This window comes from Carassius carassius, chromosome 49 (genome assembly GCF_963082965.1).
Source record: "Carassius carassius chromosome 49, fCarCar2.1, whole genome shotgun sequence".
Taxonomy (NCBI): domain Eukaryota; kingdom Metazoa; phylum Chordata; class Actinopteri; order Cypriniformes; family Cyprinidae; genus Carassius; species Carassius carassius.
The window spans coordinates 23,510,416-23,517,915 of record NC_081803.1 but is presented as its reverse complement, the minus strand read 5'-3'; the positions used below and the strand labels follow the sequence as shown (position 1 = coordinate 23,517,915).

Here is a 7,500-nt window from a genome sequence, read left to right as displayed (position 1 = left end):
CGCCGTCAGCGAGCGCGAGCGCTGCATGATCTTCACCCAGGCAGGAGACACAGATGACGTACCGGTCTCCCTCGCTGAGTGGGGCTCTGACGAGCCGCAGGAAGGCATCTTAAAAAAGACGCGAGCTCTTTTACGAGTGTGTTTCGCAGGGCGAACACACACACACACATAAAGAACAGCTTGGATATAACAGGATTGAAAGGATATAGGCGCCGGATAGCGCAGCAGGAACGGCAATGGAAGGCGGCGATGCCAGCAGCTTCAGAATGGCTCGTCCTGCTGATGTGCTTTCTCAGACGGCGCTTGCTTCCTCCGTGATCCAGCGATGCGTGAGCTTCGCTGAAAAGATGAAAAACCAGGTGAGTCAGCCTTTTCGAGCTCCTTTTATAGGTTGGGCCACACCCGTTTCGGCGGGAAGTGGCAAGAAGGGCGCGAAGCGGTCTTTGGTCTTTCGGTCTTTGGTTATTGGTCTGATGTTGCATCAGCCTGCGCTCGATAGGCTGTGCAGTTGCCGCAGAACAAGCCAATGAGCGAACGAGCCGTCTCGCCTATGGCTGTGTACTGCTGCAAATGCGCTTTACAAAAATACAAAATTAAGGATAATTTTTTGCTTCAGTATTTCGTGAAAAGAGACTTTTCCCGTAGCGTCTTAGCTAAGACGCAGTACGAGAGAGCTCTCGTAAGAGAACTTAGAGAATGTGTCGAGACAGTGATTTACAAGTTAAAGACTTAAGACCTGACACATGATTTTATAAGCTTTCTAAATGTTTTTTTACATTTTTTTATCATGGTGACAAATAAACAGATACAGACAGTTTGAGAAAAAAAAGCCAGACAGACTCTGTGTGTGTGTGTGCGTGTGTGTGTGTGTGTGTGTGTGTGCGTGTGTGTGCATGTGCGCGTGTGTGTGTGTGTGCGTGCGTGCGTGCGTGCGTGTGTGTGTGTGTGTGTGTGTGCGTGCGTGCGTGCGTGCGTGTACCTTGTGTTTGACTGGTTCTGGTTCTGCTCGTCTGGATCATTTCCTCCGACAGACATCAGACATCTGACCACTGCAGCCTAAAACACACACACACACACACACATGTAATACACACACACATAAAATGTGTGTGTGTGTTCAGTATGGCACAGTTATATCATGTTATTAGGGTTTCCCAAAAAGATTTGTAAATTGATGAAAATTTAATAATTTCTTTAATCATAAAGTAAAAAAAATAAATCTATACTAAATATGTGCTATGTATTTTTTATTATTTATGTATTTATTGGTTTACCTGTATTTCATGTGACCACTGTGAACATGTTTAAATAATATCAAATATCAAGTGGACTTTCTGTTCATGCTTCTAATGATAGAAGAGACGATCTCTACACAGATCACTCATGAACTAACATCTACAGCCTCCTGAAACACATCTGCAGCACACACACACACACACACACACACACACACACACACACACACACACACACACACTCTCTCTTACACACACACACACTCTTAAACACACACACACACACACACACACACACACTCTCTCTATTTCTCACTCACACACACACACACACACACCCACACACACGCACACACTCATATGCACACACACATGCACTCACACATATGCTCTAATGCAGTGATGTGTGTGTGTGTGTGTGTGTGTGTGTGCGTGTGTGTGTGTGTGTTACATGCTCTAATGCAGTGATATGTGTGTGTGTGTGCATGTGTGGTCTTATCAGATGTCTCTAATAGCCCCTAAAAGAATTACACCACTTAGCATATTTCCAGCAAATTAGCCACACATGTGTGTGCTTCTGTGAGCTTGTGTGTGTGTGTGTGTGTGTGTGTGTGTGTGTGTGTGTGGCGTTTGGCCGTCACTCTGTTTATTCTCACACAAACGTGGCTGGCGTCTGCGGTCAGCTGCTCCTCTCTTCTGATTGGACGAGAGCTGGAATAACATGCTAACACACTACGCTCACTACCCTGCAGTTCTTATATGAACACATCAGCAGTGAAGGTGAGATATTATACAGAAGAGAAAAGTTGTGGCAGGGTCCCTCAAAACCACGACTGAGGAGAGACCCTCGAGCAAGAACCGAAGCCCTCCTGCTCCGGGTGTGTGTTCACTAATGTGTGTGTGTTCACCAGGGATGGAAATTAACTGTTTTGTCCACCGGCCACTGTGTCTGCTGGATTTCAAAATCTACCAGCCACTCAATGTTTTTACCAGCCACTTTCTTGTTTTTAACACACAATGTGTAACTGCATGTGAAAATTAATCCTACAAGATCTACAATACTTAAAGTGTAACTAAACCCCTGGTCAGAGCCTGACTCCGCCCACTGACAATATTTGAAAAATGCTGAAAAGTGGGCAGATCACAGCGGAGATAGAGGGGAGGAACCTAGGGCGGGGCTGAGTTGGTGGGGCGTGAACCTGAGACCCGCAGTGACGGATTGATTGACAGCTGCTGTCAGAGACGCTAAAATGGAGAGTGACTGTAATGACGCAAGTAGCTTTGCAACAGAGCGATCATTTGAAGTAGAGGACTTTTCTCCCCCACTTTTACCTGAAGTGGAGGGTGTCGAGGTGTCTGTTCATATCAATTCCAGCCGCTGGCTCAAACTGCGGTCTTAACTCCCGCACCGCGTCGCTTTTCAGCGCGAGCTGTGTAGAGAAGCCCATTTCCACCTCCATTGCGTTGGAGAAGCAACCCCATGTAAAAACGCAGTTTGAACACTCGAGCTCTAGGCGGGAACTTGCGGTCTTCCAGGCCAAGTGCATGCAACCACTGGCGCTTAATTTTAAAGTCTGCTGGTAAACTATGCAGTCCAGCAGTGCTGTCGCAACCAGCAACACACCTCCGTACCATCCTGACCACTGTGCTAAATACAGATAAATCTACGCTAACTTGAAGATCTAAATAACTATATAATTGCTATGCTAAATAGATGCTATAATAGCCTATCCTGGTCGTTACCAATACTCGCAATTCCAGCTCCTGACTCACTACAGTGATTTTGATGGTTTTATACTGCCAAGGGCGTGGTAGCTCGTACCAAGGGGCGTGGTGAGCTGGAAACTGCTTACGTCACCTGCCACCGCAACATCCAATAGGAAAAATCAACTGCAGTAGCCACCGTTCAACCTGAAGAGGGCAGCACTCACACGTTTTTACACCATATATTGTAGAATTAAAACACTTTATACTCAAATGTCAAAAAAGTTACTCGAATCAATGAACAGCACTAATAAAGCCCCATTCTTACAGATCATTAACTAAAAAAAGTTGGTTTAGGGTTTAGTTACTCTTTAAGCAGTTTATTTAATCTCAAGTCTCAATGAAATACTGACATTTTCTCTTTCAGTGATGCTCAGATGTTGTCTATCTAGGCAGCTTATAGGTTTAGAAACAGCCGACTCTTGTTGAAGCAGCTCATTCTCTCAGCTCCAGCCCAACCGATGATACACCGCACTGTTTTCGTACGCATTAATAATGTTGTATTTAATTCCAAAGGAAAGGATTCACCAGTATTTGTATGTGTAAGTGTATTCTTTTTTATTTTTTTTATTTTTTGTGTGGTTGAGGGAACACTCCCCTGTTCAACACTGTATCACTGAAAGAAATCTCGGCTCGCAAACTTTTACACCATCAACAAACGAACGCACTGCGTTTTTAATACATCGTTTTTACGCGTCTCGTCACGCCAGAGCTGTCAAACGTGTAGAGATACAATGTTGTTTCTACATAACTCACAACCCTCTACCGACACCTTGGGAATTGAATCGTCATTGGCTAATAATTATTTTAGTTTACTCGTCAGTCAGTCAAGCTTTATAATAATCAAGTATCATTTAAGATTAGAACTTTAGCAATTAGAAGTAAACTTGACAACCATGTTTGAATGCTTATTAGTCGTTTTAACTGAACATTTTAACTGGACTGGTGGTGGTGCTTTTTTGGTCATTCAGTGTTTCTGTAAAAAAATTAAAAAATAAAATAAAATTGGGAAAAAAAACCTTACAAAACTCCTGATAAGATAATAATAATATGATTCCTACTAATAAAAACTATAAAACACACTAAGGATTACTAAGGATTAATGAGCTGCTGGATTCATGAATATTAATTAGGTTTTGTGTGTTCGCTCAAACTGATTTGCTGAAATCAAAACAGGGAGAATGCGATGAGATTGCCGTTCACGCATTAGCTCCACCCACTACCGGAAAACCCAGCTGTTCTTAAAAGCTGAAGTCTTCCATAGGAAGAATGCACGGTACATTAAACACAGGTGCGTTGCGCATCCACAGAGGAAAAAAAGCACAGATCGTCTGACAGAGATTCAGAGAGTGTTCGCAAGTGAAAATATCTGTGCTAAACTTAGCCTCCAACTAACACACTGGCGAGTAAAATCAGATAATTGATTAGCCATTGGCTCATATTAGACATCATTTAGTAGCCAGAAGCAAGATTTAGTCGCATGTGAGAGTGATTTACTCACAATGTAGAGGGTTGACTTACTAGCCACAGAGCTAACTTCTGAAAAAGTGCTTGAAGACATAAAAAAAATTGGAAATAAAAGTCATCCCCCGGACAGCAGTTAGACACGCGACCGATAATACTGTTTGTTGGTTTGCTTATTATGCCGTTAAAAACAAAAAGATATACACAAACTGTCCATATAATCTAAAATGTTGCAGAATGCTGGAGGAAAATGAACTTACCGGGGTCTGAAAGAGACGTGACAGTGTGCAGAAACATGTGCGCGATAACAAATTCGACTCTTCACGCGATCTTGTATATCATGAGCATGTGCTATAAAACATACTGTAAATAACCAACGGATATATCACTAACTTCAGCTGCAAACACTGCACTGGGAACAACGTCGCCGTTTAGAGCCTGGTTTACACCGCCCCTCTCCACGGAGCTGCTTCGGATGATATTAAGACTTAATTGCGTGTTGTACACACACTAGGGATGAAAATTAACTTATTTTTGTCCACTGGCCGGGTGAAACAGTATACTATTTTTATTTACCCGCCACGGTGGCCGGTAGGTGAAGTGAGTTTACCCGCCACAACACAAACACACCCGCATTTGGCTGGTGACGGGTGCTAATTTCCATCCCTGATGTTCACTGCTATGTGTGTGTTCACTGCGGTGTGTGTGTTCACTGCGGTGTGTGTGTTCACTGCTGTGTGTGTGTTCATTGCTGTGTGTGTGTTCACTGCGGTGTGTGTGTTCACTGCTGTGTGTGTGTTCACTGCGGTGTGTGTTCACTGCGGTGTGTGTGTTCACTGCGGTGTGTGTGTTCACTGCTGTGTGTGTGTTCACTGCTGTGTGTGTGTTCACTGCGGTGTGTGTGTTCACTGCGGTGTGTGTGTTCACTGCGGTGTGTGTGTTCACTGCGGTGTGTGTGTTCACTGCGGTGTGTGTGTTCACTGCTGTGTGTGTGTTCACTGCGGTGTGTGTGTTCACTGCTGTGTGTGTGTTCACTGCGGTGTGTGTGTTCACTGCGGTGTGTGTGTTCACTGCTGTGTGTGTGTTCACTGCTGTGTGTGTGTTCACTAATGTGTGTGTGTTCACTGCGGTGTGTGTTCACTGCGGTGTGTGTGTTCACTGCGGTGTGTGTGTTCACTGCGGTGTGTGTGTTCACTGCTGTGTGTGTGTTCACTGCTGTGTGTGTGTTCACTGCGGTGTGTGTGTTCACTGCGGTGTGTGTGTTCACTGCGGTGTGTGTGTTCACTGCTGTGTGTGTGTTCACTGCGGTGTGTGTGTTCACTGCTGTGTGTGTGTTCACTGCTGTGTGTGTGTTCACTGCTGTGTGTGTGTTCACTGCGGTGTGTGTGCTCACTGCTGTGTGTGTGTTCACTGCTGTGTGTGTGTTCACAGCGGTGTGTGTGTTCACTGCTGTGTGTGTGTTCACTGCGGTGTGTGTGTTCACTGCTGTGTGTGTGTTCACTGCGGTGTGTGTTCACTGCGGTGTGTGTATTCACTGCTGTGTGTGTGTTCACTGCTGTGTGTGTGTTCACTGCGGTGTGTGTTCACTGCGGTGTGTGTGTTCACTGCGGTGTGTGTGTTCACTGCTGTGTGTGTGTTCACTGCTGTGTGTGTGTTCACTAATGTGTGTGTGTTCACTGCGGTGTGTGTGTTCACTAATGTGTGTGTGTTCACTAATGTGTGTGTGTGTGTTCACTGCTGTGTGTGTGTTCACTGCTGTGTGTGTGTTCACTGCTGTCTGTGTGTTCACTGCTGTCTGTGTGTTCACTGCTGTGTGTGTGTTCACTAATGTGTGTGTGTTCACTGCGGTGTGTGTGTTCACTAATGTGTGTGTGTTCACTGCGGTGTGTGTGTTCACTGCTGTGTGTGTGTTCACTGCTGTGTGTGTGTTCACTGCGGTGTGTGTTCACTGCGGTGTGTGTTCACTGCTGTGTGTGTGTTCACTGCGGTGTGTGTGTTCACTGCTGTGTGTGTGTGTTCATTGTGGTGTGTGTGTTCACTGCGGTGTGTGTGTTCACTAATGTGTGTGTGTTCACTGCTGTGTGTGTGTTCACTAATGTGTGTGTGTTCACTGCGGTGTGTGTGTTCACTGCTGTGTGTGTGTTCACTGCTGTGTGTGTGTTCACTGCGGTGTGTGTTCACTGCGGTGTGTGTTCACTGCTGTGTGTGTGTTCACTGCGGTGTGTGTGTTCACTGCTGTGTGTGTGTGTTCATTGTGGTGTGTGTGTTCACTGCGGTGTGTGTGTTCACTGCGGTGTGTGTGTTCACTAATGTGTGTGTGTTCACTGCTGTGTGTGTGTTCACTGCGGTGTGTGTGTTCACTAATGTGTGTGTGTTCACTGCGGTGTGTGTGTTCACTGCGGTGTGTGTGTTCACTGCGGTGTGTGTGTTCACTGCGGTGTGTGTGTTCACTGCGGTGTGTGTGTTCACTGCTGTGTGTGTGTTCACTGCGGTGTGTGTGTTCACTGCTGTGTGTGTGTTCACTGCTGTGTGTGTGTTCACTGCGGTGTGTGTGTTCACTGCTGTGTGTGTGTTCACTGCGGTGTGTGTGTTCACTGCGGTGTGTGTGTTCACTGCGGTGTGTGTTCACTGCGGTGTGTGTGTTCACTGCTGTGTGTGTGTTCACTGCTGTGTGTGTGTTCACTAATGTGTGTGTGTTCACTGCGGTGTGTGTGTTCACTGCTGTGTGTGTGTTCACTAATGTGTGTGTGTTCACTGCGGTGTGTGTTCACTGCGGTGTGTGTGTTCACTGCTGTGTGTGTGTTCACTGCGGTGTGTGTGTTCACTGCTGTGTGTGTGTTCACTGCGGTGTGTGTGTTCACTGCGGTGTGTGTGTTCACTGCTGTGTGTGTGTTCACTGCGGTGTGTGTGTTCACTGCGGTGTGTGTGTTCACTGCGGTGTGTGTGCTCACTGCTGTGTGTGTGTTCACTGCTGTGTGTGTGTTCACAGCGGTGTGTGTGTTCACTGCGGTGTGTGTGTTCACTGCGGTGTGTGTGT

The 7,500-nt window shown here is 45.9% G+C and overlaps 1 protein-coding gene across 2 annotated transcripts in view; it reads right to left on the bottom strand.

Annotated features, from left to right (window-relative positions):
- The window catches only part of erg (ETS transcription factor ERG), a 27,694-nt gene that overhangs the window by 13,953 nt on the left and 6,241 nt on the right, over nt 1-7,500 (bottom strand). Inside the window, exon 2 of one of the 2 annotated variants that reach the window (XM_059544432.1) lies at nt 980-1,056. The exons of the other annotated variant lie outside the window; for it this stretch is intronic. The gene's annotated coding sequence lies outside the window, so the exon portion shown is untranslated. The remainder of the gene's footprint in view (nt 1-979; nt 1,057-7,500) is intronic. 2 annotated transcript variants of the gene reach the window in all.